Below are 10021 nucleotides of genomic sequence, written 5' to 3' on the forward strand. Positions count from 1 at the left end.
GATAGGCAGTACGTTTATGGTTTTCGCTTTTTTGTAAATTGTGCAGACCCGTGATAGGTGGCACCTCGATAAACGGTACGGGCCCGTGATAGGCAGTACGTTTATGGTTTTCGCTTTTTTGTAAATTGTGCAGACCCGTGATAGGTGGCACCTCGATAAACGGTACGGGCCCGTGATAGGCAGTACGTTTATGGTTTTCGCTTTTTTGTAAATTGTGCAGACCCGTGATAGGTGGCACCTCGATAAACGGTACGGGCCCGTGATAGGCAGTACGTTTATGGTTTTCGCTTTTTTGTAAATTGTGCAGACCCGTGATAGGTGGCACCTCGATAAACGGTACGGGCCCGTGATAGGCAGTACGTTTATGGTTTTCGCTTTTTTGTAAATTGTGCAGACCCGTGATAGGTGGCACCTCGATAAACGGTACGGGCCCGTGATAGGCAGTACGTTTATGGTTTTCGCTTTTTTGTAAATTGTGCAGACCCGTGATAGGTGGCACCTCGATAAACGGTACGGGCCCGTGATAGGCAGTACGTTTATGGTTTTCGCTTTTTTGTAAATTGTGCAGACCCGTGATAGGTGGCACCTTGGTAAACGATACGGGCCCGTGATAGGCAGTACGTTTATGGTTTTCGCTTTTTTGTAAATTGTGCAGACCTGTGATAGGTGGCACCTTGGTAAATAGTACTTTGGCCTGTGATAGGCGGTACATTTACAATTTACGTTATTTTTAGTAAACCGTGCAAACCCGTGATAGGTGGCACCTCGGTAAACAATACGTTTATGGTTTACGCTTTTTAGTAAATCGTGCAGACCCGTGATAGGTGGCACCTCGGTAATTGGTACTTTGGTCTGCGATAGGCGGTACAATTATGATTTACGGCCCTTCGAGGAGGGTTTTGGTTTGGAATTCCGACTCCATGCATTTTGGCATATACGCATTGCATTAGGGTGCTTGACACACGAGTCGTGTTTGATTCAAGTGTATGATTGAGTGTTTGAACTTGAGATGTCATTGTGATTGTGATGATTGTACTAAGTGTCTATGTTTTGGAATAAATTGTATGTAAGTGAAATTGATTGTAAAACTGTTTGGAAACTCCAGTTGTCGTGTGGATTGTGTGGTAATTGCTAAGTGTTATGTTTTGGTGTTGTGTGTGAATGTGATTGAGTTAGTTTATGTAGTTTTAAGAAAACATGCAGGGAAATCGATTCCCAAATCGATTCTTTTAAAAGCTATTCCTCAAAAATCGATTTGGCAATCGATTGGCTTCATTACAGGAGCTCTGCTATTTTGACAAAATCGATTTGGCAATCGATTGGCTGCATTACAGGGGCTCAGCCATTTGCTTATATGTAGGGATGAAATCCAAACAAATGTTTGTTAGAGACTTAAACTGAAAATTGTTATATTTATGCGGAAAATAAATTTTTTGGATATATGTAGGGATGAAATCCAAACAAATGTTTTTTAGAGACTTAAGCTGAAAATTGTTATATTTACAGGGACCAAAAACATATTTAAATGTTTGGTTTACGTTTCCCTTTGTCAATTAACGTTTTTGTAACGTCCACTTGATGATAAGTACCAAAACTAAATTTTTTCTGATATTACAGGGATGAAATCTAAACAAAATATTTTACAGAGACTCAAACTAAAACCTGTTATAATTACATGGACCAAAAACATATTTAAACCTTTTGATAATAAACACATTTTAGGCAACAAAATGAAATAGATCTTTTTAAAACAATGGTCAACACAACCCCAAAGATTTTGAGTTTGAAATCTACATTAAACAATTATTAATCAGACTTTAATTTATTTACCTTTCAATTGAACTCCAAAATACCAAACTTATTTTTCATGAGATTCTTAGTTTTTTTAAAATAAATAAATAAAAATAGCGGAAATCAAAGTTGTTAAAATCATGAGTTAACTTGCGGGTTGAATAATTCACGATTTTAAGTATCAATTTTGAGTGGCTTCACATGTAAACTCGAATTTTGTTAAACTCATAAATCAAATTGAGTTTAACTCAGTAAACTTACAAGAAATTTCGAACAACTTTTTTCTGTTAATCTTTTTTGTTATTTTGCAATGAATTCAATAAACTCGCATAAATATATTTGCATAAACTTGAGCGAAATCATTTGTATTAATTTATGAGTCAAATTCACTTGATAAAACAAATTTATTTAAACTCTCAATTTTGAGAATTTTGGTGGTAAAGATCCAACCCAACACGAAAGAATCCTCCTTTCTCAGTTCATTTCAACTGCAAAGTATTAGACATGATGAATCGGATTTTAAGAACATATTAAGGCCTAAAGATTCATCGAGATGAAAAATTTAGGACATGTTAGAATCAAATATAACCTCTCTATTTAAAGTTTGTTTAGCATTTTTTTCTTTCATGAGTTAGGTTTATATTTTCCAGTTGTTTTTTCATTTCATTTTAATAATTTTTTAGCTTAAAAAAAATATAATCCCTCTATAATTGTTAGTTAGGTTCTATTTGTAATGATAATTTTTTTAACAAAATATTCAAGTTGAAATCTATGTCAGTTTATTTAGTAATTTTGTAGCAGAATAGTCCATGTTTGAATTAAATTTTTTAACGAATGTTTGATATAGTAAAATCAATATTTAAAAATCGCACTGGACCGGCTGATTCAACCAGAAACTGGGATCCAATTCGTACTAGTTCAATGATGAAAGTTGTTGGGTTAATCAAAATTGAGAAGAAAAAAAAACTAAAAAAACTAGGCAGAATTGAAACAAATCGATATTTGAACCAAATTGAAGGTGTTTTTTGAAAACTTTAGATTTCTAATTGATTTTTTTTCCAGTAACATTTATTTTTAAAATAAAATAAAAATCATTTTAGTAACCCTTGCTTACTTTAGGTGGTAATGATTGAAACTTTAAGAAGAAGTTATTTTCTTGATTCAAAATTGTAGAAGATTGGACTAAATTACAAAATTGTGTTTATGTGAAGAAACAAAATTGAAAAACAGAAGAGCATTTGAAAGAGGAGAAGAACATAATAAGAGAAATTGGGAGGAGGAGAAAGTCAGTTTATTGAAGTAATAACATTAGAGTGAGTATTGGGCGCGGCTAATGTGAAGTAGTAACACGATGAAAGGTGGAGGATATAGTATTAAGTTAGCTTTACCCCCAATTAAGTCTCTGTCCCCAATTTGTTAAAAATCTAAAATTAACTTTAACAATTTTATTCACGTGAGTGGTAAAAGAAAAATTACTTTAAAATCTTATCTCCTCAACCAAATTTTTGATATGTAACAAATTGCTTCTAAATTTCCGGTAGGTACAGTTATAATACCGGAAATTTCAAAATTTTGAAATATTCAGTAGTTATATTTTCTTTATCGGAAATTTCAAAATTTTGAAATTTCCTGTAGTTATTATTCTTACATGAAAATTTCAAAAATCCGGTATATTAATAATTTTTAAAAATTTTTTTTTTTTGAAACAGAGATAGAAAAACACACAACCAATATTGATAGATGTAACTGAAGCATTCACAACTGATCAAATTTTTGAGTCACAAGAAGTTGTCATATCATGGGCAAGAGAGGTCGGCCGACAAAATCGAGTAGCAGTTATTATTACTCGATCTGACGTAGAGACCGTAAAGAGAGGAAGGAAGTCAAATTAATTTTTGGTTGTAATAAAGGTGGAAAATATAAGTCAAATAAAAATAACACAGGTACTTCAACTAAAAGGTGTGGTTGTCCGTTTAAACTTAGATTGAGACCATTGAAAAATGTTGAAGGATGGATTATTAGTTTAATACATGGACTTCACAACCATGAATTAGTAGCTACTTTTGAGAATAATGCATTTATGGGACGCTTAAAAGAAGAAGATAAGAAACATGTTGACGAACTAACAAAATATCACGTTGCACCTAGACACATCTTGTCTTCTTTGAGAGATCGAGATACGGAGAATTTGACTAGTATCTTTCAAATTTACAAGTGACGAAGTACATACAGGAAGAATTTGAAAGGACCTAGAACTGATATGCAACATTGTTGAAGTTACTTGAAGCTGAGAAGTATACTTGTTGGAGTATGACTCATGGAGACTCTAACATTGTGAGGGATATGTTTTGAACGCACCCAGATTCCATAACTTTGTTGAACATGTTCCCTCTTGTATTGATCATGGATAGCACCTACAAAACCAACAAGTATAGGTTACCATTGTTTGAAATTGTTGGTGTAACTTCAACTGGGTTGACATTTAATGTTGCATTTGCTTATATGGATTATGCACGTCAAGACAACTTTTGTTGGGCATTGGAGAAGTTTCAAACACCTCATTTCCTCAAGTGATCGTGACTGACAGAGAACTTGCTTTAATGAATGAAATTGAAGTTGTATTTCCATCTTCAACAAATTTACTTTGTCAACTTCATATTAACAAAAATGCTGGAGTCAAATGCAAACAATATATATTAAAGGAAGATATGCTGGAACCCATTCTTGAGTTGTGGAGGAAAATTGTTTATTGTTCTAAAGAGAAGAAGTACGGGGAACTTTTGCAAATGTTTGAGCAAACATGTGCCGATAATATTTTTTTTTTTACTACGTCAAAGACACATGGTTGAATCCTCATAAGGAAAGATTTGTTGAAGCATGGACCAATCGAGTATTGCATCTAGGAAATACTATGACTAATAGGTACGTTATTAAAACTTTGCATTTTGTATTTTATTTATGCTTAAATAGGATTAAACATGCATGATATAACTTTTATTGAAATAATATCTAATATTTTTTTATTTTGAATATTAGGGTTGAGTCTGCTCATTGGTCATTGAAGAAATTTTTGGAACACAATAAAGGAGATTTTTGTAAGGCATGGAATGGTATGAATGACATGTTGAAGTTCCAAATTATTAAGATAAAAGGTTCATTTGAGATAAGTAAGGGCCAAGAAAGCCTTAGCTGATATTGTTCATGAATACAAGAGAGTCAGCTATGTCGGTAACGACAAAGGTGCGTGTTGTTGTATACTTAGAAACACTCATGGATTACCTTGTGCATGTGAGTTGGCACAATACAAGCTGGAAGGTGTTTCAATCCCATTAGATGGTGTTCATATACATTGGAGGAAATTAACCATGAATAGTGATCAAGAGGAAGAAAAGTTGGCAAGTGATTCAGAGTTGGACATTACATCAGAGATGAATATAATTTGGAAAACATGGAAATTGTGGATATCATGCTATTGGTGCTTTACTTTGTCATAGTGAAGAATACTGGAGCATTATGCGTCGACAGTTGTATACAAAGATTAAGTCCAAACCTGATTTATATGTTGCATTATTCAAGGAACGTTTGCTAGAAGTGACAGACTCTTTACTTGTAATTGAGTTGGAAAATCAAGCCAACGAGAAGTAGATGAGCATTCCTGATATGGGTTACGTGATAGAAATAAAATATAATCTTGTGCTTGTTACATTGGGAAAAATGTTTTGTTTGACTTTTTTTCCCATTGAGGGGTGCACACAATGGACACCTATCACGTGATCATGTTATCAGCATTGGTTTTGTTAATGAAAGTCATTGGGTTCAAGTTAAATTGAAATTTGCATGTCTGTTACCTCCACTTGCATGGCATTGAAAGAAGCACCGTAGTGATGAGTCTACATCATGAGCTATAGCTTATGCAAGACGTCTCCAACATTGGAGTTCATTAGATTTAGAAAATATATCATATTATATATCTTTGGCAGATGATTGACACTTTTAATTTATATGTTGGTTTCAATTGTAACAAGATTCATTAAAGAAACGCATTGTTTTGATTTATATGTTGTTTTCAATTGTAACAAGATTATATGTCTTTGGCATGACGTCTACAACATTGTTTTCAATTGTTTTCACATAACTTTAAATCATTTAAATAAATAAGACAATAATAAAGAAAGACACACATAAAATAAGTCTGAATAAGACACGTATAAAATAAGTCTGAATAAGACATGCATAAAATAAGTCTGAATAAGACACGCATAAACACAACAAAAATACAACTATAATACTACTAATAATCTCCTCCTTTAGAAATGTGTAAAGCTCTCTCTAATAAGACACGCATCTCATCTTCAGGATCACCCATATGTAAATCTAAACTCTGTTGTATACGACCACCCACTTCGTGACACCGTGTAGACCTAGTATCGGGACCATCATCGTGACTAGGACCAGCACCATGACTAGGACCAACATCAGCATCATAACTAGGACCAGCACCAGCATCTGCAGCAACGTAAGGGATCATCCGAGTATGAGATATCCTATAGTACCACTGAATGTATCCCTCAACACACTCTTGTGGATATGCAGCTGGATGCAATTTAGTACGAAGTGATCGTACAGAGTTCTTGTACAGACTCCATTCCACATCAACATCACGTACAACAAGCATCGGTGGTGTAGGAGGGATGTGTTGAGTATACCCAAATTGCCGTATGCACCTCTCTGGTAAATACGGTACCATCGTGGAACACCAACGAATGTATCTTGTAAACAATGACACAGACTGAAATTGTGTCATAGAGTTCTCATTGTAATTCGGTGTCCAGATAATATCAGTATCCCTCAAAGCATCCAACTTTGCTCTGTAGTATGCAATGTTCCCAGATGTTTATTTTGCAGTCCATCAAAACATATGTGGCATTGAAGATATAGGCTCATCCATATTTTGTTTACAAATATCAGGGAAATGCTCATAAATCCATGTTTGTAAATAATTAAAAAAAATACAAATAATTAAATAAATAAAATACAAATAACTACAAATATCATAAATCCATGTTTGTAAATAATAATTAAATAAGTACCTGAAATAGAGATAAATATCCTCCAATCTGCTACGTTGCAGACAGTGTACTATCTCTAAGATAGTCATATAAAACAACAAGCGTAGCTGGTCTCCATGCTCATTTACCACAAGTATCAAGATCTTGAAATAGAAACAAATATTTTACATATACAAGGGTAAAACTTTTATCAGCTAGAATGGTACACCCTACCAAATGAAGTAGGTATGCTCTCGCTGCACAGTCATATCGCCCTTCATAAAGTTGCTTAAAAAATACTGCTTTCAACCACTCAAAACTATATGAGGCACCTCTATTGGTCCTAGTTTCCGGTATATATTTATAACTACCGGAAATTTCATACCTCGTGAAATTTCTGGTAAATTTTTTTTTTTTTTTTTTGAGTATTCACTTTTTCGAAAATTTCAATCGTGGGAGTATGAGTGAATTTTTTTAGTTTTACTGTTTTATTGAGGGTAATTTGGGTATTTCAACCAAATAATTTTTAAATAGGGGATATATGGTTAATTGGGGTACAAAAGACAACTTTCTTATAGTTAGCATTGAGCTTAATTGAAAATTACTATTGGATCTTTTTTGTAATAGTAAAAAAAATTAATATTGTTTGAAAACAAATGCTCCATTATTTTAAAATAGTGTTTTTTTTTTTATGTTTCATCAATGCATTTTTTTAACTTTATTTTTTATTGATTTTTTTTAATGTTTTTATAAAATTAACTATTTTATTGATTTTATTCTATATATTATAGTTTGTTTTAATTATTTATAGAGTATAGCATTGTTTTTATTAATTTGTTTATTATCCAATTTAACCATAGTTCAACCGGTTAAATCAATTAAGCCGAGACTCAAAGCTCTCATCAGTTCAATCTCCCATTTAGTTTTAAAAATATTGAGTAAAATACTAAAAATGTTCTCACATTAATAACTTTTAGTCACATTTAACAATTGTAAAACCCATAATTTTAAACTATACTTTATGTATTTTAGTGTATCTTGGTATTGAACTCGGAGGCTTTTTAGCTAAGTTATTAATATTTTGTGAGTTTAAATGCCCAAAAATATATTTTGATGCCTGATTAAAATTATTCGTCGATAAATAAATTAAATTAAGTACGGTGAATCTTTTACGAAGAATTTAATTCTGGGGAGTTTTGTTAAAATATATCGAGTTGTTGAATATTGTTTATGTCAATTGAGTTGCGACGAGAGTAGATATTTTTATCAAATGGTTAGAGTGGTTATGGGAGAAATGGTAATTTTGATAAATATCTAGATATTTGGATATTTGTTAAGTTATAATTAATATATATAAATACAAATATATGTTTGGAAGGAAAAGAAAAAAAGAAAGGAAAAGGAAAATAGAAAGAAAGAAAGGAAAGAGAAAAGGGAGAAAAGGAAAGAGAATAGAATAAAGGAAAAACAAAGGAAAAAGAAAACAGAGGAAAGAAAACGTTCCTCCCCCTGCTGCCTCGCGTGCGAAACTTCTTCTTTCCCCAGCCTTCAACTTTTTCCTATATTTTAAAGCTTGCTAAGTAAATCTAGCAAAGCCATTTGCTCAGTAGTTTCCTCGCGGCTTCATTCTTCCTCTTTGATTCGAAAAAGAAGAAAAACGGTGTGAGGGATTTTCAAACCGTCAAACACAAACCTCCACTTTTTTTCTAGATCTAAGCTTTGTTTCGAGAAGAGATAGAAGGGAAAGTTTCTCACCTCCACGCTACGGTGCTAGTGAACAAACTTTGGAAGCGACGTCGCGAGCGGAGATTTTATCGGAATTACTCGCGGTACCGTAATTGCTCATTGAAGCTAACGTTAAGGTAAGGGCTCCTTCCAAACTTTTAGTTTGCATTTAGGAACTTATCTGTGGTTGTGTGGAAAAGAGATTTGTTAGGATTGAAGTGTTGATTTGGGAGAAATGAATTTAATGCTTTTATGGGTAAAATTTTAGAGTTGGGTTTTGCTGATATTGATGAGTGTTTCGTGGAAAGTGAATTTAACTCATTTATGTGTGGTTTTGAGGAAATGAAATTTGATGTGTTTGAGTGGTGGGTTGTGATAATTTTGTGGTTGTCGTGTTTGATGTGTTCATAATTAATATTTACAAATTTTGAGATGTGTGTGTGGATTTTGTGGAAAAATGAATTGATGTGATTTGGTGTGAATTGTGGACTGAATTTGAGAATATGTCTGAGTATGTTCTCTGTGGAATTTGAAAACCATTAGAGTTAAACGAGTATTAAAAATGGGAAATCTTTTAACATCTCTGTTTACTTAATGTTTGTCGTCAAAATTGTTAGAGTTAAACGAGTATTAAAAATGAAGAATCTTTTAATATCTCTGTTTACCTAATGTTTGTAGTAAAAATCGTTAGAGTTAAATGAGTATTAAGAATGGGGAATCTTTTAATATCCGCATTTACTTAATCATTGTCGTCAAAATTGCTAGAGTTAAATGGGTATTAAAAATGGGGAATCTTTTAATATCTGCATTTACTTAATGATTGTCGTCAAAATTGTTAGAGTTAAATGAGTATTAAAAATGGGGAATCTTTTAATATCTGCATTTACTTAATGATTGTCGTCAAAATTGTTAGAGTTAAACGAGTATTAAAAATGGGGAATCTTTTAATATCTATGTTTAGTTAATGATTGTCGTCAAAATTGTTAGATTTAAATGAGTATTAAGAATGGGGAATCTCTTAATATCTACATTTACTTAATGATTGTCGTCAAAATTGTTAGAGTTAAATGAGTATTAGGAATGGGGAATCTCTTCATATCTGCATTTACTTAATGATTGTCGTCAAAATTGTTAGAGTTAAACGAGTATTAAAAATGACGAATCTTTTAATATCTATGTTTACTTAATGATTGGTGTGAAAATTGTTAGAGTTAAATGAGTATTAAAAATGGGGAATCTTTTAATATCTGCATTTACTTAACGATTGTCGTGGATAGAGTCAGAGTATGCTCATGCATTTCATAGTACATGGCGACCGGATGGGCCACGAGATGATTCCATGTGATTTGTTGGTTCATCTTATCCTTGCGGGGATTGTCGCGTCATGTAAGGTCTGCGATAGACTGCACATTTTTGGTAAATCGTGCTGACCCGTGATAGGTGGCACCTCGGTAATT

This window comes from Cicer arietinum, chromosome 4, assembly GCF_000331145.2.
Source record: "Cicer arietinum cultivar CDC Frontier isolate Library 1 chromosome 4, Cicar.CDCFrontier_v2.0, whole genome shotgun sequence".
NCBI lineage: Eukaryota > Viridiplantae > Streptophyta > Magnoliopsida > Fabales > Fabaceae > Cicer > Cicer arietinum.